The following is a 26,816-nucleotide window of genomic DNA, read 5'->3' on the forward strand; positions in this document are numbered from 1 at the left end:
ACAAAATAGTAACTGATTCCAAAAAGAATGAAAGGAGTATACTAAAATTCTAAACGGTAGAGAAGCCAAAATCCAAGATGTTTTAAAAGATACTTCATACTTGCTGAAATTTCTAATGCTAAAGGTAAAGGTTCAGGGCTGAAATTCAGCTGGTTCCTACCGGATCGCGCAATACGGTAGGGCTAACTGCGCGAAGCCCCACCCACCCACGCGGATGTCATGATGTCCCTTTTTTGCAATGATTTTCAGTCTCTGCGCATGCATGGACGACAGCGCGTGCACATTTGCAAACCGGTAGGGAAGGTAAGTGAATTTCACCTCTGTAAAGGTTCCCCTTGCACATAAGTGCTAGTGATTTCTGACTCTAGGGGGCAGTGCTCATCTCTGTTTCAAAGCCGAAGAGCCAGCACTGTCCGAAGACGTCTCCATGGTCATGTGGCCAGCATGACTAAATGCCAAAGGCACATGGAATGCTGTTACCTTCCCACCAAAGGTGGCTCCTATTTTTCTACTTACATTTTTTAATGTGCTTTCGAACTGCTAGGTTGGCAGAAGCTAGGACAAGTAACAGGAGCTCACCCTGTTACGTGGCACTAGGGATTTGAACCGCTGAATTGCCGACCTTTTGATTGACAAGCTCAGCATCTTAGCCATTGAGCTACCGCCTCCTTTTGAGCATTTTTATCTTCCTTCTAGCATTTTCTAATGCTAGAAGTTGAAATTAGATCAGCACTCCAATCATTACAAACTATAAAAAGCTATAGAAATTGATGGAATGTCTACCGAAATATGGCAAGCAACAGAACAAGAATATGTAAATGTTCAACAAATATATGCCAGAAAATCTGGAGAACATAGTGGTCAGCAGTTTGGAAGAGGTCAATCTGCATAATGATACCAAAAAAAAGACCTAATAGAATACTCAAACTATCATACAATATCCTTAATGTCATGTTAGCAAAATCATTCTTAGGATCACCTAACACTGATTATAGTCCTATATGAAAGGGGGGAATGCCAGATGAAGTTGGCTTTACAAAAAGCTGAAGAACAAGAGAAACTATTGTTTATGCACTCCAGCTAATTAAGACAGCCTTATCCTATACATGGACTAGGAAGTCATAGTCTGGATAGAGCATAGCAAAATAGACTGGCTTCAGGTTGGCAAAGGAGTAAGAATCTACACTGACTCTCCACAGACATTGAGTGAGACAAGACTGAATATTCATTTATTCAGTCTGTACGCTGAAATGGGAAATGGATTTTGAAGATAAATGTGCTTTTAAAATTAGAGAAGAAATGTCAATAACCTGCATTATGCTGATAAAAACACAAATAATTTGTCAGCACCAACAATGTCGAAGAACACATTAAAATATTGGACTAAGTCTAAATATAAAGAAGATGAAAACAGTGACAACAGGTAAAAAACTAGCCTTAGAAATGATAATGAAGTTAGTGAAATGGGGTTGGGTAGTTCTTTAAGCTTGACTAGCAATGAAGGCTTTGAAAAAACATTCAGATGCCAGGATGTGCCTATACCTATAAAGAACGGTTTAAGGCATGGCCTTCCTTGTGATACTCTATGAAAGTCAAAGTTAGACTTTGAAGAATCAAGATAGAAAGACTATGGATGCTTTTGAACTTTGTTTTTGGAGAAGACTCTTCAGAATACCATAGATAGCCAAGAAAACAAACCAGTTTATCACTGAACAGATGAACTCGCAGTTCTTACTCAAGGCATAAATGACCAGGCTCAAATTCTCATACTTTGGACACATTATATAAAGATCTGACATTATATGAAATCACATGATATGAAATCTCTACATGAAGATTTTTTTTAGACATCTATAATGTTTAGAAAGATGGAAGGAAACAAGGTGGATGGACGTGATTACAGCAACAATGAATGCACCATTGGAAGACTTAAAATATCAGGTTGGGGTTAGGTCATCCAGGGAAAATCTGTGTAATTGATAAAATCCAACACCAACTGAATGAAACATAATCAGTCAAACAATAGGAAGACTGGAGCTGTGGAGACTTCACTATTCAATACACAATGTGATCAAATATTTATGATTCATTCATAATGACCATTAATAGTTGGGTTCAGCTTCTCTTTGAAATATTTGTATTTCTACTGATCTACACAAATATACTTATCAGAGCTTTGCAAAAATATATGCATTAGTGTAATTCCCTATTTCTATTCATTAATTTAAATTTCTAGCTTTCCAGAACAAAAGTGTTTTGTGAGTAGGAGGCAAAAGTTAAATGCTCTAATTTACTATAGTCCTGACAAAAATAACCCTAAGTCAAAGAAATACTATGAAAATTCTGGTTTCAGAAGTGTTTTTGTAACTTGGAAAAAAAAAAGCTTCACTATTTTTTTTCCTAGAAAACAGTGTGTGCTGAGAGTATTAAGCTGAGAAAACTAAAACAACAATTGGAAATAAGTCATACCAAAAATGTGTGGGATTCTATTAGAGTTTTATGCATAGATGAAAATGTAATTACTAAAAGAATGTTGCCCATTTATTTCTTGCAACTATAATGCAAATGAGATTATTAGTTTTATTCATTAATCATTTTATAGAGCAACAGTATTTTTTGAAAGCTTCAGAATCCCTAGGAAAATCTGTGACACAATTGTGTCATCCAAAGATGACTCTTCAACTGCCATTTTCATTTTTGTTTTCAGCTTCATTATCATTTAATTAAAATAAAATAACAAACATACATTTGCTTGCTAGGTCCATTCCCTCCTTGGGTCATGGTTCATATATTGTTTATTAAACAATTTAAATTCTATAGTTTAAGCTTTTTTTTTCCAAGAATGCTTTAATATTTCATTATGCACACTTGGTTATTCTCAAAAAATTAGGCAGGATCACACCCAGATGGGAGCCCCTCAAGAAAGGCCATAAATATAGGCAAAATTAGGAAGTCATGAAAACATACTAAAAGAAGGCAGTGGCAAACTACTTCTGTATTAATGCCAAGAAAATTGCATGGGTGTGTCCATGAACTCACTAGAAGTTAAGCTTGACTCAAAAGAAACATTTAATTCCACAATGGATATGGCTGGCATATGTTTAATTTATGAACCTTATTTTCAATTGCAGTTTTAATGTACTACAATTTAGACCTCCCATGTCTTCAGCTTGAATATTTCATTGCTCATATGATTCTTATAAAATCTTTCAATTATGCTTACACTTAGTGTTTTCCAGGTTACTATCCTGTGGCCTTTTAGCAAACTACCTTTTATGGCTGAGCTCTTGGCTAGGAATTGGTAATAAATGGGAGATCATAACCTGTCTAACCATAATTTATAGTTGTTTTTAAATAACATTACAACATATTTTAAAAGACACTGTACTATTGTTCTCAAGAGTTATACATACATCTTAAGTTACGTACCTTAAAAAAAGTTATTTCCAAAGAGACCATTTGCTTCAGAGCCTTATGTCCTACTGATTTTAGTCATTTCATTAAGCTGCCACCGTGTTAAAAACTTGGCATTCCGTCTTTTTCTCCTTTTCCTAGGATTTCAGGAACACAACAAATTCTGGTCCTCTAATTCTAGTTCAATAGGAAGATGTCCAATAGAACAGAAAAGTTTTCTCCTCTATAAATCTTTATTATCTCTTTTTCCATCTTGATTATATAGCATCTACAGATAAGATTATTCAATCACAGAATGTTGAAACAAAATAAAATGCTAGAGGAAAAAAAAATCAAGTGTACCCATTTCAGAGAGAGGGGGGGGAGAGAGGGCAAGAGAGAGAGAGAGAGAGAGACAAAGAGAGAGGGGGATGGGGGGAAAGACAAAGAAAAAACAGGACACAGTGAAAACTGCGATCTTTGTAATTTCCACTTACATCAGTTCTTGGTTCATCAGAACTGTTTTAAAAATACAAAAGCCGTTGTGGTGCAGATTCAACTTTAACATGTGTACTCTTTATGACCCCCCCTTGAAGCAAATCTCCACTCATATTCTCCATGGTCATTAATCATAACTCTGTGATCATGATGTACATCCACAGGGAATGCCATTCTTTCCTGGAAAACACAGCTTAATATATCTCATATAAACAAAGCCAGATTGTGTTTGATTATTCCACTGCGGCATATTTGCGTGTCTTGTTACAGTAACAAATTTGCATGAAAAATGGAGGATTTTAGTTATATTGTGTTAGTGCGAATAGAGTGATGATGTTTTTTTTTAAAAAAAATTATTACATATATAAACACACAAAAAACATATACACATACAAATGCGACAAATACGACATTAATAACATAAATGACACGTACTGTCTGATTTTATCCGACATCAATAACCTAAATTCTTCAATATATATTCCTTCCTCTCGCCTTATATAATGATATTATTTTTAATCTTTAATTATGCGTTGTTATATCTTATTTGGTACAGAATTTTGTTTTACTCTTTTAGGATCCTCTTTTGGTTTTGTTTTTCCCCTCTAACCATTGATACCACCTTTGCCAAATCAGGTAGTAGTCAGATTCTTCCTTTCCTTGAATTTCCTTGGTGAGTCTGTCCATCTCAGCACATTCCATGAATGATGACGTTTTGAACATGTCTAACAATAAAATAGATATATCAGTGAGATCGATAGATCGATAGATCGATCAATAGATAGACTTTCCTTTCTGTTTTGCTCATGAACAAAGAAAGTCAGTTTACTGCTGTGAATATACTAGTCTGCTGGTTTCATGTACTGTATACTGGTTATTTAAAATTGAACACATTTCAGAGTTTACATGTGCCTTCAGGAGTTTTTAATCTGAAAGGCGTTTTTCCCTAAAATAAAGTCCTCTGATAGTCTCATTTGATTAAAATACGTGTTGAAAACAAAGATATTAGCATGGGATGAGATGGCTATGTCTACAGTCATTGTTGCTTCAGAGCAATATATCTGGAGATTTGCCTGAAGATTATCCAGAGTTTTTCAGGGGCTCATTGATTGGTGAACATACAATGCATTCAGAAATTATTCAACCCCCCCTCACTTTAATAATAATAATAATAATAATAATAATAATAATAATAATAATAATAATAATAATAATAATAATAATAATAATAATAATTTTATTTCTATACCACCCTTCTCCCAAAGGACTCAGGGTGTTTAAAGGACTCAGCCTATTTAAAAACACAAAACAAAACGATTAAAATTTAAAATCATTAAATAGATTAGGCTCAAATTAAAATCCCAGAAATTTAAAATACCCCAATTTAAAATTATTATGTTGATAGCCTGGCCTGGCAGAACAACAGGGTCTTCAGTGCGCAGTGAAACACCCGGAGGTCGGAGATCTTACGTATTTCCGGGGGCAGTTCATTACACAGGGCTGGGGCTCCCACAGAGAAGGCCCTCCCCCTGGGTGTCGCCAGCCGACATAACTTGGTCGATGGCACCCTGAGGAGACCCTCTTTGTGGGAGCGGACTGGTCAATTTTGTTATGCTGATTCTACGGTTGTTGAAATTCCATCCTTCCAAGGTCCGTAAAATGAGGACCCAGATTGTTGGGGCAATATGTTTACTCAGTAAACTGCTTAGAGATTGCTTAGATGTTGCCCACAATATACAGCAAGAGTTCTACAGGTGTTTATTTAAATCCCTCAAACAGGTCCTCAGAAAACAGTCCTGTTGCACAAGTCCAGATTCTGAGCTCAGCACGAGTCACTGAATAATCGAGTCCAACAGGTACACACAAAGTCCAGGAAGGCAGCTCACAATTTGAATGGGTAGGATACACAACAGGAGCAAACAAGACACAGAACTGAGCATGTTGCTCCAGCAATACTTAAATCCTCAGGGTGAGATTAAATAGGCAAAGTCTGTGCAGCCCTTTATGAGAGGCAAGGTTGCCACCTCATGAGTAGTCTAGCTGACCAGCATTGTGCCTGTCTTCTCTTTGCTCTTCATGTCCTTGGATGAGGAGGAGGCATGGACTCCACCTCCTCCTCAATGCTAATGGATAGCAACTGCTCCCAGTCCTCTCCTGGAGCCTCCTGGCCAATTTGCTACAGCTGTGGCTTACCTCCCTCAGCCTGAGCCTGAGCCTCAGCCTGTTGCTCATCCAGTTGACCCAGCTGAGGCTGCTCCATCAGGCTAGCACTCTCTGAGTCCCGATCCTGACTAATACTCTGCTTTGCACTTTCTTCTGCAGACTCGAACTCACCCTCCTCCTCTGAACTCGCATTTGGAGAGGGGCCCAGTAGCAGATCCATGACAAGATGCTGTATAGCACTCTGAAGTGGTATATAAGTCTAAGTGCTATTACTATTTGCCTTTGTTTTGATCCTTTGTGATCTCATTCCATGTTATTTGCTAGGGTCTTAAAAATTCAAGCATTTAGATATGATTGACTACAATTTCTATCAAATTTTGCCAAAAGTAACTGAAATTGTTGTCTAACATACTTGAAAAAATGTTAATGCTGGCCTTCTGAATTCTAAATTCTTCCAAGGATAGGAGCAAATTAAAGCATGGTTTTTGAATTATCCTAGCATTTATTCCATTGCATTGCATATTTAAAACAATTATGCAGGTTAAACAAGAACTATTAATATTACAATGGGAGACCTTATTGTAAATCAAGTATTTGAAGACTGATCAATACTGTCACCTGAGAATAGGTCTAATTTTGCTTTTCATTTTCAAATAGTTTGATGTTTTGTCATCATGAACATTTAGCTTGTAATTCACTTAACATATTGACTCAAACTCAGAGTCAAGCCAAGTTCAGGGTCACATGTTCAAATCACATCACCTGTTAAGAGGAAAAAAAATATCTAAGACAGGACAGTTAAAAATGGCATGAGGATTATGAAGTGCTTCTATGTGATCATGGGCATATTTTGAAAGCAACAAAAATATGTTTTGAGATTGATTTATATCTTCAGAAAGTCTTCCTTTAAATAACAAACTAAAAGAATGACTAGGATGATTTTTCTACATTGGATTTACAAAACTAACCTATTAACATTTTGAAGGATTTTATAAGAAGAGACAAAGAAAAAATGTTAAGTTTGAAAATATTATTTGAAAGGATTGAAAATCAAGATTGTTAAAAGTTAAAGGAAGAAATATAAACATGGCTTATTTGATCAATGTTAAAATAAACATTTTATCTTTGGTAATCATTAATGGAATTTTGGTGACTAGGACTAAATGACAAGACTTTCAAGATTTGCTTAAAGATAAATGATTTATGGATTGAAGAGATCATATGTTGTATTTCAAGAGAAGATAATATATTACTAACATTGTACATTGTGAAGAAGTCATTTCTTTATATATATTTTCTTTTATTTACTTCTTTTTATTTTTTCTTTTTCTTTCTATTTTTCTTTTATGCTTTTCTATTTTTTCTTTTTGCTCTTTATTTTTTTTTAGTTTGTATTAGTTTTTATCTTTTTAATTGCAATCTTCAATAAAATTGTCCCAAAGGTGCTTTTTTCAAGAGGCAACTGGACTGTCTGGTTTCAGTTGCCTCTTGAAAAAAGCACCTCTGGGACAACCATGACCTGGGTGACTGAGAATCTCCATAGATTTCAATAAAATTATTTTAAAAACCAGCTGGTTAGCTCTATTCTGTGTTAGTTCCAATTCAAATCTGCTGCCTTTCCTGTTTGTTATACCCGTAATAAGAAACAAATCAATTATACAGCATATTTATTTATTTTATATATAATCAATATATGTAATTGATTTGCTTGTTCTTATGGGTATATTTCTGACATCAACATGATCCCAATTGTTGTCATCTGTATTTTGATGGTATGAGCTGCTTGCTGAGTGTTTTTCCTGTGAGACGAAAAACACGTTATGGGATGGAGCATATTGCTTTCACTTTTGCCTTTCAGACCCAATCCAGGAGCCTTTGCAGGCAGTCACTTTTGCAACAAACTATTTTTGTATTGAACTTACATTTTATCGACAAAGAAATAACAGGAGACTAGTATAGATCTCCCCTTCATGGATTACTGCCTTGTTGTGGTGAAGGGGCTTGCGTAGCTCAATGAATCTATGAGCTATATGGTGGAGGGGCCACCCATGCAGGGCCACCCAAGACAAACAGGTCATAGCAGAAAGTTCTGACAAAACGTGATCCACTGGAGAAGGAAATAGCAACCCACTCCAGTATCTTTGCCATGAAAACCCATGGACAATACCAAAAGGAAAAAAGATATGATGTCGGAAGATGAGCCCCTCAGGTCGGAAGGTGTCCAATATGCTACTGGGGAAGAGCAGAGGGCTAGTACTAGTAGTGCCAGAAAGAGTGAAGCGACTGGGCCAAAGCCAAAAGGATGCTCAGCTGTGGATGCATCTGGTGGTGAAAGGAAAGTCCGATGCTGTAAAGATTTTTTCTCCATAGGAACCTGGAATGTAAGATCCATGAATCAAGGCAAGCTGGACATGGTCAAATAAGAGATGACAATACTGAACATCAACATCTTAGGAATCAGCAAGCTAAAATGGACAGGGATAGGTGAATTTAATTCAGATGACCATCAGGTATACTACTGCGGGCAAGAATCCCTCAGAAGAAATGGAGTAGCCTTCATAATCAATAAGAGAGTAGGAAAAGCAATACTGGGATACAATTCCCAAAATGACAGGATGATCTCAGTTTGAATCCAAGGCAAACCATTCAATATCACAGTAATACAAGTCTATGCCCCAACCACTGGTGCTGAAGAGGATGGAATTGACCAGTTCTATGAAGCCCTACAGCACCTTATAGAATTAACACTAAAAAATGATGTCTTTATCATCATGGGGGATTGGAAAAGCTAAATTGCTAAAATAGGAAGCCAAAAGATAACTGGAATAACAGTCAAGTTTGGCCTTGGAGTACAAAATGAAGCAGGACAAAGGCTGATAGAATTTTGTCAATATAATATGATGGTCATAGCAAACACCCTTTTCCAACAATCCAAGAGACAACTCTACACATGGACATCACCAGATGGTCAACACAGAAATCAGATTGACTATGTGCTCTGCAGCCAAAGATGGAGAAGCTCTATACAGTCAGTAAAAACAGGACCAGGAGCGGACTGTGGCTCAGATCATGAGCTTCTCATTGCAAAATTTAGGCCTAAATTGAAGAAAGTAGGGAAAAGCACTAGGCCACTCAGGTATGAACTAAATCATATCCCTGATGAATATACAGTAGAAATGACAAACAGATTTAAGGAATTAGATCTGATAGACAGAGTGCCTGAAGAGCTATAGATGGAGGTTCACAACATTGTACAAGAGGTAGCAACTATAACCATCCCAAGAAAAAGAAATGCAAGAAAGCAAAATGGCTGTCTGAGGAAGCTTTGCAAATAGCTGAGGAAAGAAGGGAAGCGAAAGGCAAGGGAGAAAAAGAAAGATACACCAAATTGAATGCAAAATTCCAGAGAATAGCTAGAAGAGATAACCAAACCTTCTTAAATGAACAGTGCAAAGAAATAGAAGAAAACAATAGAATAGGGAGGACCAGAGATCTCTTCAATAAAATTGGAGATATGAAGGGAACGTTTCATGTAAAGATGGACATGATAAAGGACCAAAATGGCAGGGACCTAACAGAGGCAGAAGAGATTAAGAAGAGGTGGCAAAATTACACAGAAGAACTATGCAAGAATGAGCTTAACGTCCCTGATAACCACAATGGCGTAGTTACTGACCTAGAGCCAGACATCCTAGAATGTGCCTAATCCTAATCAAATGGGCCTTAGGAAATCTGAGCAACAACAAAGCTAGTGGAGGTGACAGTATTCCAGTTGAGCTATTCAAAATCTTAAAAGACGATGCAATAAAAGTGCTACACTCAATTTGCCACCAAATTTGGAAAACTCAACAGTGGCCACAGGATTGGAAAAGGTCAGTTTACATTCCAATTCCATAGGAAGGCAATGCCAAAGAATGTTCAAACTATCGCAACATTGCATTCATTTCACATGCTAGTAAAGTTATGCTCAAAATCCTACAAGCTAGGCTCCAGCAGTATTTGGATTGAGAACTACCAGAAGTACAGGCAGGATTTCGAAGAGGCAGAGGAACTAGAGATCAAATTGCCAACATACACTGGATCATGGAGAAAGCTAGGGAGTTACAGAAAAACCAGGGGTGAAATCCAGCAGGCTCTGGAAATCTGACAGGTTCTGGAGAACTGGTAGCGGAAATTTTGAGGAGTTCAAAGAACCGGCAAGTACCACCTCTGGCTGGCCCCAGAGTGAAGTGGGAATGGATATTTTGCAGTATCCTTCTCCTGCCATGCCCACCAAGCCACACCAGGCCCACCAAGCCATGCCCACAGAACCGGTAGTAAAAAAAAATGGATTTCACCACTGAGAAAAACATCTATGTCTGCTTCATGGACTACTGTGTTTCCCCGAAAATAGGACCTGTCCTGAAAAAAAGGCCAAGACTGATTTTTGGGGTGAGCCTAAATATACGCCCTCCCCTGAAAATAACCCCCCGTCTTTCACACACAGAGATCCCTCATCTCCCAACCCTCCCAAGGCAGCCACATCTCTGCAAATTGCTGCACCCCCAGCCCCTTTCGCTGCCCGCAGCACCAACCGTAGACCTCAAGCACTGCTCCTGCTCCTGTGCCATGGTGGCAGCCCACCCGCTCTCGCCCCCCACCCAGGCGCCATGTTTGCATAGCCTGCACTACCAAGCGCCTGCCACAGGATCCCCAGTGCAAACATCGCCGCCCCTGGGCTTCCTTGGCAGGGCAGCCACCAGTGGCAGAGAGGCCTCCATGCATGGCAGGCAGTCATGGAAGACTACAATGGCAGGACTGGCGCATCCTGCAGCTGGGCACAGGCCTCGGCGGGGATGGCTGAGGTGCTGCAGGTGTTGCTGCTACCACTGCCACCGCCTGCAAAGGCCCGGTGGGCCCTGCAGCCAAGCTCAGCCGCTAACAAGGAGCATTGGCCATGGCTGAGCCAGACAAGCTGTGTCTGTCAGGGCTGCCCTTGGCGCGGCTGCCTGGTGTATTGCTGCCGGGCACCTGGAAAGAGTAAACTGGACCTGTGGGAGGGAGGGAGGGTGGCAAGGGTCCCGTGAGGCTCCCTTCCCCAGAAAGAGTCTGGCCTGATTGCCATCCAGTCCAGTGACTCCTGAGGTGGAGGGGCTTCCTGGGCTCACTGGCGGGCGCTCCGGTCGGTAGCACTTGGGTGGGGGGACCGCGGGGCAGTTAGAGTGGAAAGGAGCAAGGGGGAAGGGGAGGCCTCCGGCAACCATCACCATAGAGTGGGAAGCACACTCCCAGAGTGGCTGCTGCCCTGGCTGGGGTTTGGAAGCCGCAGAGGCAGAGTTTGGGGGAGAGATGGACCATGTGGATGGTTACAATAGTTACAATGAAGTTGATTTCTAGGTTCTTCCAGTCCTCAAATACCCTTCTAAGAACCAAGCACTAATACACTTTATTGGAGAAAATTGAATTGCTATCATTTCTGCAAGAAAAAGCAATGCCAGCTGTCCTTTTCTTTTCCCCCATCTGGGTTTTATCTAGGACAGGCTTCAAATGTAACAGTTCACAAAATCCAAAACAATGCTGCACATTGAGCTTTTGTATCTTTCCTGGCATATATCCAGTAATTTGTTATGGTAATTGATTGAAAGGAAGAGTGGGCAGCTCTTACAAACATCCATCTCCCCTTTAAAGCAGTGCAGCTGGATTGTTCTGGGTATCTCACAGCTGGAATTCTTTGCTCAAACTTTTAAATATGAAAAAGTAAACATCTGACTGTAACTCATTTTGGGAAACTACCAAATACATTGCATACACGTCTGCTGGGTGTGCAATGCGTGTGTGGATATTCTTTCACCAATTTACCTAAATGGGAGAAATATCAGGTTTAACTACAATCAAAATAGAAAACAAAACACCAGGAAAATATTTTTGAGCAAGCAGGTTGGCTTTAATAAATAATGAATAATATGAGAGAGAAAAGAAATAACATTTTTAGTATACTGTAAGTAAGTGGTAGCTATATTTTCTCTTTTGAGGCAATAGGCATAGACAAAGCTGTTTTCAGGATCATGGGAAATATTGGAATTTACCTTTAATTACTGACATAACCTTATGAAAAGACCAACTCTGTGTAAATTACAATTCTTTTCAGAAGTCTTTTAATGAATGTTAAGGTTTCAAAAGCTTAAATGAAAAATTAAATGGGTTTATTGATTTCTATCTTTTGCTTCATTCTGCTAACTGCTGCTCACATTTACATCTGCCTTTTTTCTAAGCAATGAAGTGAAGGCAAGAGAGAATCCATTTCTTCATAAATTAAGATCACTTAGTTTATGAAGAATTGTGCTCCGAGGTAAGAGGGTATAGAGTTACAGTTTAAACAAGCCCTACAGCTGATTTGGGATTTGGATCAGAGCTTCTCAAAATTAAAACCCTGCCTTACCCACTCGAGCAGTTGCAAGCAGACTTACCTTCTCGAAGCATGATAAATAACTTTATTAAGTCAGACTGCCTTGAGGAAGAAGAGCAGTGCTACCACTTAACATGAATTAAAGGCTTTCAAATGTAAGTCTGAAAGTACTTGATGTTCTTTCCCTGCTATATATTAAGTCTAAAGTGAATACAGATAAGTGAGCTTTTCCTGAAGCTGAACTGCTCACTTAGATCATGTATCCTGAAATGCACAGAGCTCAGGGTCAGCTATGCATTTATTTCATTTTGCACAAGGAGCACATCTGCTGCAATTCAGCTGTTTGTAGCTTAAAAGCCTGAGCACTATTGCTAAATGAGATAGAACTAGGAACGTATAACAACATAGCAACTAGGAACGTATAACAACTCTAGAGACTCCAAGCTAAATTCTTAAAAAGCATCTTCCAGATTGCCTGCTGTGTCTGAAAATGCTGTATTTTGGTGGGAAACAGGAGGCAGTAAACTTGAATCCAGTCTAAATATTTTTATTTATTGCCTGAAAGTGTTCCGCAACCCTGTAATACTGATGGTTAATTTCAAATCTTCCTGGGAAAAAGCAATCCAAAGGAAATTATGGATTTTCCAGTGATGTTATTGTATAATTAGGACCACATCAAGCTAAATTAGCTTTAATAAAAAGGATTTTAGACACAGAAAGTCAAACTGAAACTTTTGCCCTCCCAGGATATATTTATAAGCAATTAAACTTGAGCTCCCAAAACAGCTTATATTTATATCAAATTTTGACTTCTAAATTTAGGAGACCTTTTATTTAATTATCCCATATGAATGCCCTCCTCTTAGCTATTTTGGAAGGAAATAAAAGACAATTCCTTTTGAAGTATGCTATTGTTTCTAAGGCATGGGTACAATAGAAGCCATGGTCCTTGTTCTTCTTTATTGTAATTTTTATAAGAACATTTGTCACCCATTTGATATCCCTCTTATAACTAAATTCTAGGGCATTCTGATAATTTCTATTTACAGTATTTGTTAACTTTCTCTTTAAAGCAGCGAAGAGGATGAGTGAAGAATGCCAGAGAGTGGATGCCAAGAGCTTATATTCCCAGCAGGATCACCCAAAGCATGAAGGCACCTCAGCTATGCTGCTAAAGCCAGTAGACACCCATACTGGACAACAGTGATATAACAAAATGCTACAGGTTAGAGATCACTTTAATGACAATGGTAAAGGCAATGATGATAAGCCACCTTTATTTTGTCAAGAAAACCTCATGCATCTTTTTGTATTTTATATTAAGAAAAATAATTGAGCAGGTGGCTAGACTAGAAGTCCTCCAAGGTCCGTTCCAACACTGCTATTCTGTATTTTGTAAGAACTTCTTTTCCCCTTCTCCTTTTCTGGTTTGCTATTGACTCTTCCAGGAGTTTTCTTCTTCCAACAGATAGTAGGTAAATAGGCACAAGAGAATTCAGCGATGCTGTTATAACTCCTAAAACCTGTGGCCTGACTGGATCACAAGCCCTGCATTGCCTTTGTTATTTTGATTTTAATAAATTCATTTTTTTTTTGCCCCAGGCAAGAGTTTCAGAGAATTCAAATGCTTTATTTTTTATTTTTTTTCAATTAGTTACTAGTGTTGTCCCTATCACCTCTTTTGTATAATCAGCTAATTCTTTGCACAAGGGAGGAGGTGAGAGACAGTGTGAGGGGGAGAAAAATTACCAATATCAAAGACAAGTGGTGGTATGGAGTATGACTGGCCCTTTAACACAGACTTATAAAAGTAGGGGGGGGAGGAAACTTCCAGTTTCAAGAATGGAAAGAAAGACATCGATGAGGACATCCATGGGGATCAGTGGTGGGTTGCTACTAGTTCGCCTGGGTTCGGGCAAACTGGTAGCGGCGGGAGGCTCCATGCACCCGGCCATACATAATCAAAAATGCTCTGCACATGCGCAGAACCTTCTGCACATGGCCAGAAGCGCCACGTGCTCATGAAATGAGTGTGCACATCCACACGCTCCCGATAGCAAACTGATAGCACCCAGATTTTTAATCCACTACTGATGAAGATGTGTGAAGGAGCCCTCAGTAACTCAGTGAAGAAGCCAACAAAAAATAATTCCCTTTTTTACAGGTGAGAGGGCAGGGAATCAAAAGAATATTCTTCTTATCCTCTTTCAGTCTCCAGTTCTGAAATCTTTTAGTCAAATTATTATTTTTCTCATAAATTGTGTGGTTTAGTTTTTAACAACATCATCAACAGCAAATCTCTTGCCGATACTGAAACATCTTTTAGAAGTGTAATAGCTTAATATATACATTATCTACTAAGATGTAAGATTCAGTGGTGGGTTTCAAATTTTTTTACTTCCGGTTCTGTGGGTATGGCTTGGTGGGCATGGCATGGCTTGGTGGGTGTGGCAGGGAAAGGATACTGTAAAATCTCCATTCCCATCCCAGGGAATGGCTCAGGCTCAGGCTCAGGCTCAACCCATCCAAGATGGAGTGGCTGTGGTTTCCAGCATCCTAATATAGTCAGTTGACACCATCGCTGACTATTGGGGGCGAGTCTTTGGCCCCCACAGAGAGGGCTTGCAATTTGGGCGTCCTCCTGGATACGCAGCTGTCCTTGGAGGAACATCTGACGGCTGTAGCCAGGGGAACTTTTTATCAGGTTTGCCTGATCCTCCAGTTGCGGCCCTTCCTAGATTGGGATTCCTTGTGCACAGTCACTCATGCCCTCGTCACCTCTTGCCTGGACTACGGCAATGCTCTCTACATGGGGCTCCCCTTGAAGAGCACCCGGAGGCTCCAACTGGTCCAGAATGCGGTCGTACGGGTAGTTACGGGAGCTGCATGGTGCTCCCACATAACACCTCTCCTGCGTGAGCTGCACTGGCTCCCAGTGGTCTTCCGGGTGCGCTTCAAGGTGTTGGTTATCACCTTTAAAGCGCTCCATGGCATAGGACCTGGATATCTTCGAGAGTGCCTGCTGCTACCAATGGCCTCCCACCGACCTGTACGCTCCCACAGAGAGGGCTTCCTCAGGGTGCCATCGGCCAAGCAATGTAGACTGGTGGCCCCCAGGGGGAGGGCCTTTTCTGTGGGGCACCTGCCCTCTGGAATCAGCTGCCCCCAGAGATACGAAGAATCCAAGACCTCGGTGCATTCCGCCATGCCCTGAAGACCTTTCTTTTTCAGCAAGCCGGGCTGGCTTAACACATTTTTAAATGTTTTTAATAGGTTTGTTATTGTTTTTTAATTATGGGGCCAAACGCATATATATCTTTTTAACTGTATTTTAATGTTTGTATTTATGTTTTTACTTTGGCTGTGCACCGCCCTTAGTCCTGCGGGAGAAGGGCGGTATATAAATCTGATAATAAATAAATAAATAAATAAAATCCAGGGGAAGGTTACTGCAAAATCCCCATTTCCTCCCGATCAGCAGGGACTTGGGAGGCAGAGAATAGATGGGGGTGGGGCCAGTCAGAATTTTTACTACCAGTTCTCCAAACTGCTCAAAATTTCTGCTACCGGTTCTCCAGAAGTGGTCAGAACCTGCTGAAACCTACCTCTGGTAAGATTCCTTTGATTTGTAATTTGAAGTGTACTGTTAATTATATTTATATATGCAGGCTATTTTTCAGCCCAATCGCCCTCAATGGATTTCACAGTCAGGATATAGGCGTCACAAATGATTTGAATATAACACATTACTATTTCAACTATGATACTTAAAATAAAACATAGGAAAATGGGAAAACTCTTGAGCCTTTTGAAGCAAACAAATTAAGAAAAAACCATGAACCATTAAAACCATGCAAACTTCCTGAACTTCAACATTCAGTGCCCTCTTATTTCAATGTGATGCTCACTGGATTGGAATAGGGAAATTGTATCAACATAATATGACTATTGTTATCAATTGTGTCAACTGATGGCAAAAACTATACACTGGCAGATGTGCCTTGTCCAAGAAGGATAATCTTAATTGAACTGATTAGACCAGAGCTGAGCTTACTCTGAAGTTAGTTTTATGTATACAAACGAGCGGTCCACATTAAGTAAAACACAAACACAGACACATACAGAAATCAGTGGGAAATGTCTGGTGATTGCCTCCTAGCATAGCAGAAGTTTCCTGCTAATTCTGCAGCCAATGATTGTAGATGATGGTCAGGAAAAAGTCATAACATACACGAAGAGTGGCCAGTGAATCCGTCTTCTCCTATTTCAGGGCTCAAAACATTTAATTTAGTAAGAATAATAATGGATTAAGAGACCTTCAGCATCTGGCCAACCTACTCTGACCTAGGAAGTTAAGCAGGGTTGGTGTTAGTATTTGGATGGAAAATCATCAGAAAAAAACTGCCTAGTCTGTAACATTAGGGAAGAAGGCAATGCATTTTACTGCAACAATACAATCCAAGAATAATTTTGAGTGTCATAATAATCATCGGTGTTATTGCTAATGTATTTTCAGCATTGAGTTATAAAAAGTTTAGTAATGTAGCAAGACAGGCCATTTTTTTCAGCCATTTCTTTTGCTTTGGGGTGGGGGGGGTCAGATAATATTCAAAGTGCAAAATATGAATGTTTAACTCCCTTGTTCTATAGTATTGATGGTGAACCTTTTTGGCACCAACTGCCCAAACTGAAACGTGTGTGCATGCACATGCATATGTGCGAGCTGGAGCACTGGAAACCAGAAGACCAGCTGGCTGGCGGGCACATGCCTGTTTTTTGGCTGTTTTTCAGGCCATTTTCTGGGCCGTTTTCAGGCCGTTTTTGACCCGGAAAATGGGCTGAAAAAGGTCCCAAAATGGGCTGGAAAACAACCTGTTTTGGGGCCGTTTTTTGGGCTGTTTTCAGGCACTCTGGTGCCCGCGAAGACCAGCTGGCCGGTGCTGGAAACCAGTAGAGCAGCTGGCGACAGTGCACATGCCCACGGAGAGGGCTCTAGGTTCTAGAGAGAGCCATAGGTTCACCATCAAGGTTCTATAGCAAAAAACAAAAATCCTGTAGACAAAAAAACCAAAAAACAAAACCCTGTAGACAGAAAACTGTATTGTTGAAAATTGGCACTGAATTAAATAGTACAATTTGGGACTTCTTTAATGTATGCATAATTGACATTGACCTAGGCAAATTGGTTATTCAGATTGGACCACTGGTATGAGACTTACCAGTTAGTTTCTATAACTATCTTTTTATTTAAAAACAAAAATGATCTTGTTATTTTTAAAAACAAAAAAGATCTTGTCTTCTGTTTTTCCTCCCCTTTTCCTCTCTTTCCTCTAAAAGCAAGGGAAAGGAAGAAACCAAAAAAAGATCAAGTGCCCAACTTGGCAGTTGTACTGGATTTCATGTAAGGATTGGATCAAACCAGATCATCACAGTCCAAAGGCCACATTCCATAACAATCAGTGTCAAACAGTCAACAGGGCAATACAATGGAATGCTGGAATTCAATTTCTAAAAAGAGCAAGCGGAGAAAGGGGTGAGCAGATAAACACAACTCTTTATTCATTTCATTTATTTTACTATTTACTAGAACTCCTCCAGATAAGGCAACTTACAATGAAAATATTCAAACTTAAGCAGATGAAAAAACAAAATAAAGTTATAAAAATGACAATGTAAACACTAGCTATAATGTTCATGTGCAGAGCTTGAAGTAAAACATTTTACAACATGGGTGTCAAACTCGCTGTGTCGCATTGCCACAATATGTGACATATTGTGATGTTTTTTCCCTTTGTGGAGCTAGGGTGAGCATGGCCTGCATATGATGCATCCGGCCCACAGGCTGCCAGTTTGACACCCCTGTTTTACACCATATTTCATTTTTAAAAAAAATAAAATAAAGTCATTAATACAAAGTATTTTTATTATTCTGGGTATTCTGTGTTTGTTCAGTATAGTTATTGAAGTCCTGTTTTACTTGTTCAATGTTCATATTTTATTTATTAAATTTAAATAAATTGTATCAAATGATATAAAATATGTTATATTTTACAGGGGGGAAAAGATAATATAAAGTAGCCAGTTCTAACATGAAATAAACTATAACATTTTACAGAAATACTTTGAGACAACTAATACGGGTAGATTTTCCTTCAGGACAACCTTTTGAATTTTATACGATAATAATGGTACTCAGCATGTAAAATGTAATCTTCAAAAGCTCTTTGTTAACATTAACTAATTTATCTAGAGCAGTAAATGCCTGTCAGCAGGCTTTCAACTTACATTTCCTAGTTTTGGATCTTGATAATTATAGAATACCTTCTCTATCTTAGGAGCCTGCAATTAAATGAAACATTGTCCATCTCCTGTGTTTTCCCAGTATAGCTAGAAGGCATGAATTTAAAGATAGAAGCAAGAACCTTCTAATGTACAGCCATAAAATGGCTACTTCCGTTTGCTTTAAATAAAGTAATAATGTCTTGTGGAGCAAATTAAGATTGACTCACCTCTTCCTTTAGAAAGCGTTTAAAAAACATTTATTATTTTTAAATTTTGATAGAAATTAAATTCTTTCAGGTTAATGCTAGAGAATCTTGCAGAGGAGTCTGCTAACAGACAATTACTTTGTCTCATTAAATGTTGCAAGAAGCTGTCCTTTTTGTAACATTTAATGTTTTTTTGCTATCTCTTTTATATTGATGTGGCTGGTTTATGGATGTGAGTTTTATCTATGTTGGGGTTTTATTTGTTTTGGGAGTGAGGATTTGTTGGTTGTTTTGTGCTTCTATTCTTAATGACTGCTTAGAGTTACTTTTGGTAGACAGGTAGTGACATAAATTTATTTTTAAAAATAAAACAAAATATCCAGCGGGGAAATATCCAGGGGGGGGATGGAAGCGCATGGGAGAGCGCAGGCGCGCTACGCACGCCCATGCCTCTTCTGCGCATGCTCAGAGACTTCTGCGCATGCGCAGAGGGTCAAAAATGGGATGTAATGATGTCCTGGCGGGTGGCAAGAGCCTCCCACTGCCTGCACAACCGGTTCACACGAGCTGGATAGATCCGGCCAGATTTCACCGCTGAAAATTTCCTCCTCCCCCATGAAAAGTGGAAGGAGGATGCCTTTGATGAATCTATCTGTACGAAAAGGCTTATTTACTCCTGTCTCCTAGAAATAATTTCAGGAAAAAGGTGACCTATTCATCATCTTCATCCGACTACATAACTGAGGGTATAAAATTAATTCTTAGTAGTATTGTCCACAATGGTGAACACTTTTATGGTATAAAAACAGCATAATTGTTGTTTCTATGTTCATTAGACATAAACTAGTTGTCATGCTATTTCCTTCTAGGAAAAGCAAAGTTATTCAGAGTGCACAAAGAAGTAAACTGAAGACAGAAAATAAATAAAAGAGTATTTGGATAGAACTAATTTACACCAATACCATTTCCTATAGTTTTAGAGCATGCAATATGGGAAAAGTGTTTTGAATCTAGCATGGACATGTTTATTATATGTTGGCAGCACTTGAAAGAAGTCACTTCCTTTAAAAACCACCAAAAGGTACAATGAATGCACTCATCCTAGACTTGAAGCACTTTTCCTGAAAACTGTGTATCCCTATTCTTCATCTCTTCCTATCTTTGCAAAGCATTCTTGCTTCTTCGGTATCTATATAAAACAGGGGTGTCAAACTCAATTTCATTGAGGGCCACATCAGGGTTGTGTTTGACCTTGGGGGGCAGAGGGAGCATGGTCAGAGTGGGCATGACCAGCTTGATGTCACTCAAGCGGGGGCACCTGTGGTGGCCCAAGTGCTCTACCAGTGAAAACGGGCTTCCGAACTGAGTTTTCGGATGCAACAGCCTCCTGCAACCTTCTGCCAACAAAAATGGAGTTTGGAAGGGCCACACACAGCCCTCCTGAGCTCTGTTTTCACTGGCAAAGGTACCACGGGCCAGTCCTTTGCTGTTTCCAGAGTGGCCCCTTGTGTCGGATCTAAGCACCTGGCAGGCTGGATCTGGTCCCTGAGCTTTGAGTTTGATACCCCTCATACTTAGCTTTTTATTTCTTCAAATGTTTGATTACTGACTGTGTGGTCAGTGCACTATACAGTGTTGGTCTATTAGTTGATGGGGTCAGTGGTGAAATGTAAAATTTGTTACTACCAGCTCTGTGGGTGTGGCTTGGTGGGGGGTAATGTGACTGGGTGGGTGTGGCAACTTTTTTTTTAACTTTTAAAACCATGTTTTCTACAACCTCTTCAGCTGAAGAGGTTGTAAAAAAAATGCTTTTAAAAAGCCTCTGATGATCCCAGCTGAGTTGCCTGATTGTCAGAGGCTTTTTTTTCTTTTAAAAACATTTTTTGTACAATCTCTTTAGCTGAAGAGGTTGTAGAAAAAATGCTTTTAAAAGCCTCTGATGATCCCAGCAGAGCTGCATGGTCATCAGAGGCTTTTTTTTTTTTAATTTTAAAAGTATTTTTTCGGCCGAAGGGGTTGTAGAAAAAATGCTTTTAAAAATTAAAAAAAAAGCCTCTGATGATTGCGCAGCTCAGCTGGGCATGGGAAGGGGGGGCAGGGATTTTTGCTACTGGTTCTCCGAACCACCCGCCGCCATCGCTACCCGATCCGGTCCGAACGAGGAGTATTTTACCCTTGGATGAGGTGTAAACTTGCTAGGCAGATTCTAAGTTAAATATCCTGTTTTATTTATCTATAACAATGCAACTATGTTTTTGATAAAAATGGCCTGTGGTTGCAACTGTCTAAAATCTGCCCCAACTCATTAGTTCTCTTCTACTATAAGGAGGGTACCATAGATATAATTAAGCCTGGTAATCTAGTCTGTATTTATCTTTTTAAAAAGCAGTACATTGAAAGCCTCAATTACTGAAAGCCATGATGGAAGGTAGATGTCGATGTTTATACTCCCATCCGGACCTTAAATAAGTATTTTGCAAACTAGACATTTGCTGTAATTAGCTAAAATATGCAGAAATATCTTAAAGACCAGCAAGAGGAACAGTCCAAAAGTCTAGCCAAGTTTAGCTAAGGAAGAGCTTTAAGGTTTTTAATATGAATAGCTTGGCTCGTGGTATGAACAGTCAAAAATCCATCACTCACAGATATTTGGCTATACAATTGGAACCTGAAGGTTTTATAAAACAAAAACGATACACTGCATCTAAGTTCTACAGACATATTGTAAAAATGATGCACTTTTAGAAATATGGCTTTTTTTTAAAATGGGCATTTGCCACCCGCAAAGTCCTAGATTAACTTCACAGCATGACTTTCGTTATGTGTTATTTACAGAAAGAATATCCCACTGTGTTATTTAAACTCTACTGCATAAACCTTGAAGGCTTGTAAATAAGGTCTCAGTGCATTTTAACACTGCATATTTGCTTAAGCACGACTATCTCAGATTTGTATATGAAACATTAAACTTATAACAGTTTTGACAGCATTTTTACTATTTCTTAACTTAGTTATTATTTAGCAAACTTCACTAAATGAAACACTTCGAAGCACAATTGGAAGATACATTTTGGATAAGCTCTTTGTTAGTACAGCAGAAGTGCGGCATTAGAGCCTTAAATGAGTTAATTGGCAATGAATATTAACATTCAAACTGAAAGAGATTTTTTTTTTCTGAATAATTTTACTTTCAAAAGAGTAATGGATGTGCTCTATTTATGCAAGATGAACTTCCTTAAAAAGTCTCACTTGAATTTTACATGGCGTATTTGTTTTCAAGGTTTTCTAGAAACTAGAATAGAAGTGCTTCTGTTTCTAATTTGAGAAGACATATGATATGCTTCCCTAAAATAGCAAGCAAAATACAAGCAGACAAAATTTCTTGTTATTTTTTCATAAATCTTGATGTGTGATGTAAATTTACCTTAAATAGTAACTTAAAAGGTAAAGTCTAGCCTTTTATAGACCATTAGATAGAATAATTACTGACCAGGAAGAGAAAATTATAAAATTATCTGTGCTTTTTAAAAACTATCTTCCAAACTCTGGCACTATAATGCCACGATTCAGAATCATGGATTGGTCCCTAAGAAACTGTTAGTATTCACTATGTCTGGAATCTGGATTCACATTATGCCAGATTATAATATGATATATGCTATGTGAATTCAGTCACTATGGGTTGCAAAGCATGGTGTGTATATATTTGTGAGGAAGACCAATGTAGCTTGTTCCACAAAAAATGGTTTAAAGAAACCATAGTTTTGAGAGATATGGGAAACCATTGGCTGTATGTGATCTATTCTCATGAATTTAGACATGAGGTATAGGTGAGACTAGTACATTTATAAGATGAAGTCTGTACCTCATCTTGCTTTCAACTTTATCCATGGGAATATACATTTTCTTTTAAATTTAAATAGCCTGAAATGTTGTAAGCTACCTCAGCTGGTACATATCCATTGGAAAGGCAACACAGCTATTGCTATATAAATAAAATAATTCCTACACCTGATTAATCTTTCACATTGTTTGTGACACTGGAGTTGGAGGGGGGACTCTGCTTCCAAGTCAGTGTTGACTCCTGGCAACTGCCTGGATGAGTCCTTGCAGTTTTCTTGGCAAGATTTTTCAAAAGTGGTTTGTCATTGCCATCTTCCTACAGCTAAGAGAGAATGACTGGGCCAAGATCACCCACCTGGCTTCATGCTCAGGGCAGGTCTATAACTCACAGTCCCTAGTCCCTTTTAAATGTATTCTTTTTTTGGGTGCCTTTTTAAATGTATTCATTTTTTCTTTCAGGATAACAATCAAAAATGGAAAACAAAGAGCCAAACCCCAAAAGAAAAATATATACATTGTCAAAAGAAAAGAAAAGAAGAAAAGAAAAAAACCATATAGAGAGTGCTTTTAAAAAGTGTAAAAAATACAATAAAGAAAAAGATACATCATTTTAGCAATTCTATATACAATTTACATACACACACACACACAAATTCTACATATAGTTATCTAACACAGTTATTCAAGTGTGTATGTTTTTAATAATAATACGAGTGTATTTTGTATAAATGAATCCCATATTTCATCATATTGTCCCTATAAAATGTACATTTACAGTAAAGGCATTATGCTTGTTGATGGCAAGTGCAATCAGGTCTTCAACCCATTGAATGAAAGGGACCACACATTTATTATTCAATGCTAGAAGAAAATATTATCATCTGAAAAATTTAGTTCTGGTTGCACAATTATTTTTATATAATCCAGTACTTTTCCCCAAAAACAAACGAAGGTAAGATGTTTTTAAAACATGTGATTGAAAGAAGCATTATAACCCAATGCCTTAACCACTACACCAACTGGCTCTCTGTGTGTCACATTTAGTAGCTCATTAAAATTTTTCTAATCTTGTGATCAAAGCTTTGCTTGGCTTGCAGAGTTACCACAAATGTCATTGATTTGTAAATGCTTAAATGTGCAGCTAACAAGATCTCTATCTGCCAATCTATTTCACCATAGCATTCTATGGAAATAATCTGGGTTGAATACGGTATAAACATTTTACCTATAATGAACTAACTATAGCTATGAATTAACTATAGTCAAAGGCCAGAGGGACACTATTGTAATTATACATATTTAGACACAGTTTCTGATGTAAGGTGTATTAGTGGACAACACTATGATTTGAAAGGTGGCTGCCAAAATTTCTTGAGGGAGCACTGTGCAAAATATGTTTCCATATGCCTTTCAATATCTTTAGTAGCTCTGGAAACAGCCTGCAATAGTTTAAAATCACCGAAGAACAATTTCCTGTAGGGCATGTATGAACCACCAATTCAGAGCTTGGTGTTATCAACAACACATTCTACCTTAGCTGCTTATTCAAAAGCACATTAAGGTACAGAAAGCAAGCAGCTTAGTTGATTAAACATGTAGCAAAGTTAGGCATTATGTCATTATCATCTTTAGGAAGCTTTGAGCTGGAAATGTGGAGCTTAGTCCCCCTGCTCCGTTCACACAAAGCGGGTAAAAAACACTCCTGCTTTTATTGTGAACTTCAGATAGATTATCTCTCAATGTAAGTTTTGTTTATATATGAAGCTTTTAAACAAAAGTGTTTGCAAGCTATGGTAAAAATCAAAATTGGGATCACAACCTTGGGATCATGCTTTATATCCATGCTTAAATATTGACAGAAGAGTCACTCTTTTTAATACAGGCTTACAGTGCAATTATATACTGGCCAGATTCTTCAGAAATATATTTAATTGATTTTAGTGGCTCTTGGGATGCAAATTTAGATGAGAGCTTTATGAAGATTAGCAAAGGTGTTATATTCTTTCCAAATATTTTTTTTACTTTTATCTCCATGACTCCTGTTGCTGTAAAGATTTTAAAAAATTGCTAATCTTTTTCTAAAGTTATGAACTTAAGCATACATTGAATTATCTGGTGTGATGACTATACAAATTACTATTGTGTTATGGCTCTTATGAAAGCAACGTTCTTGTTTTAATCTCACACCTTATTTGCAAAAGTATAGTTTGCTTGCTTTGAAAGATCCAAGTCTGAATGCCAACAGAGGAAATGTGTTATGGTAATTTTTCATTAATGATTGATTATTGTTAAGATTTGCTGTATTTGATATAAATCTTTTTTGAATATTTTAAGTGTTCATTGAAAATAGAGATCAGAAGCTAAATTTTAAGCAATACAGTTCCATACTGTGAATATACTTTTTTAAATTAGAAACAAGATTGCTCATTTAAATATCAATTTCTTTATAATTATTTTGATAACTATTGGGGAAATGCTCTTCTTTTAAATTCAATCAATGTTTGCCTCAAGAGTCAGTTTTTTTTAATATAGTGAGTTAACAAGAAAGAAGTTATTTCCTTCCTTCTTTCCTGATACATAAAACTTTATTGGGGTTTCACTAAGGTCAAGGTTGGGCAAGAAATCAATATACCACCCAATTTTATTAATTTAAAGGTTATCAGTGGGTTATCAAATTTTGCAAGTTTGCATGGGCAAAGCAGACAACAAAGCCTGGAGTGAAGCTTGACATCAATCATGTTTTGTCTGTGCAAGCATGATTAGATTTGTAAAAAAATGTTATGCCCTTCCATTTTTTGCTCGCAACCTCCCTTGTTCTGGTTCATGATCAATAATTTGAAAATCCGAATTGTTGGACTGAGGACATCCAGGCTATGATCTATCCAAAACCATGGGAATTCATGTGGTCCATCCACTCTCTCAACCCGACTATTGGGCAGGTTTACTTAAGGAAAAATATGGGAAGAAAGAGCAGTATATCTTGTCTTCAGCTCCTACAGGAAAAGAATGAGATAGAAATTCATCCCAATAAAGAAATATCAAATACTGTATTAAACCAGTCAGGACATGATAAAAGCTTGCTTCTGAATTCTGATGTTTTCCTGAATAAAACATCTTCAGTTTGTTACAGTTATGTTGCATTTCTAAAGGTATATATTGAATGCAGGGGTGGTATTCACTTACCTTCACTACCTGTTCGTAAATGTGAGCGCACACACAGAGGGTCAAAAACGGGACATGATGTCCGGGTGAATGGGTGGAGTTTCCCACAGCCGCCACTACCAGTTTGCCCAAACCGGATAGAACCAGCTGAATACCACCACTGATTGAATGGCCTGTGGGGCTTTATGTTTTACTGAATCTAAATAGAGCTGGTATAGTACTGGAGAAACTGGCCTAGTGAATAACATATTATATCTGAAAAGATAGACTTATCGAAGTAAAAAAGAGGGCCCCTGTTCAGACCAACACAAAAACTTAGTTATGTATTAGAACATGCATATTCACATGTACACCACAGCATTACAGATTTGTTATTTTGAAGTATGATATAGAGGCAAATACATAAGATTTTCTAATACACATTTATCAAAGGAACAAATGAGTGCATGATATTAGCAGTTTAGTATAAAGCCAGTTTGGTGTAGCAATTAAGCAATTAACTAAGTTAGAAACCAGGAGACTGGAAGTTCTAGTCCTTTTGTTGGCATGAAAGCCATCTGAGTGACCTGGGCCAGTCCGTCTCTCAGTCCAACCAACTCATAGGATGTTTGTTGTGGGGAAGTAAGAGGAGGAAGGAATATTAAGTATGTTTGTTGCCTTCAGTTATTTATAAAGCTAATCAAGGTGGAATAAACATAAATATGTGTCAAGACCATGTATCAAAACACTAAGGAAGAATGATGGCCCAGTTTTGCAAATTTAAATTTTCTTTCAGATTTACATTTATTCCACATACATTAACTTATGTAATCATGGAAAATTTTCATTCTCCTGGAAACAATATAATAATATAAACCTAACAACAATGATGTTCTTTGCATATT

At 38.1% G+C, this 26,816-nt stretch overlaps 2 long non-coding RNA genes across 3 annotated transcripts in view; one reads left to right on the forward strand and one right to left on the reverse strand.

Moving 5' to 3' along the window:
* Positions 1–4,033, reverse strand: part of LOC148115116 (uncharacterized) — a 19,762-nt gene extending 15,729 nt beyond the window's left edge. Inside the window, exon 1 of the long non-coding RNA XR_015732199.1 lies at positions 3,430–4,033. This is a non-coding gene — a long non-coding RNA (uncharacterized LOC148115116). The remainder of the gene's footprint in view (positions 1–3,429) is intronic.
* LOC148115117 (uncharacterized) overlaps positions 1–25,005 on the forward strand; it is a 25,978-nt gene extending 973 nt beyond the window's left edge. The window contains exons 1-4 of one of the 2 annotated variants that reach the window (XR_015732198.1): positions 91–303; positions 13,513–13,664; positions 17,777–17,972; positions 23,230–25,005. This is a non-coding gene — a long non-coding RNA (uncharacterized LOC148115117). Of the gene's footprint in view, positions 1–90; positions 304–13,512; positions 13,665–17,776; positions 17,973–23,229 lie in introns of those variants that run through there. The other variant, XR_015732197.1, reaches the window with a different exon arrangement.
* Positions 25,006–26,816: the final 1,811 nt, after the last annotated feature.

This window comes from Pantherophis guttatus, chromosome 2 (assembly GCF_059756535.1).
Source record: "Pantherophis guttatus breed Tessera chromosome 2, ASM5975653v1, whole genome shotgun sequence".
NCBI lineage: Eukaryota > Metazoa > Chordata > Lepidosauria > Squamata > Colubridae > Pantherophis > Pantherophis guttatus.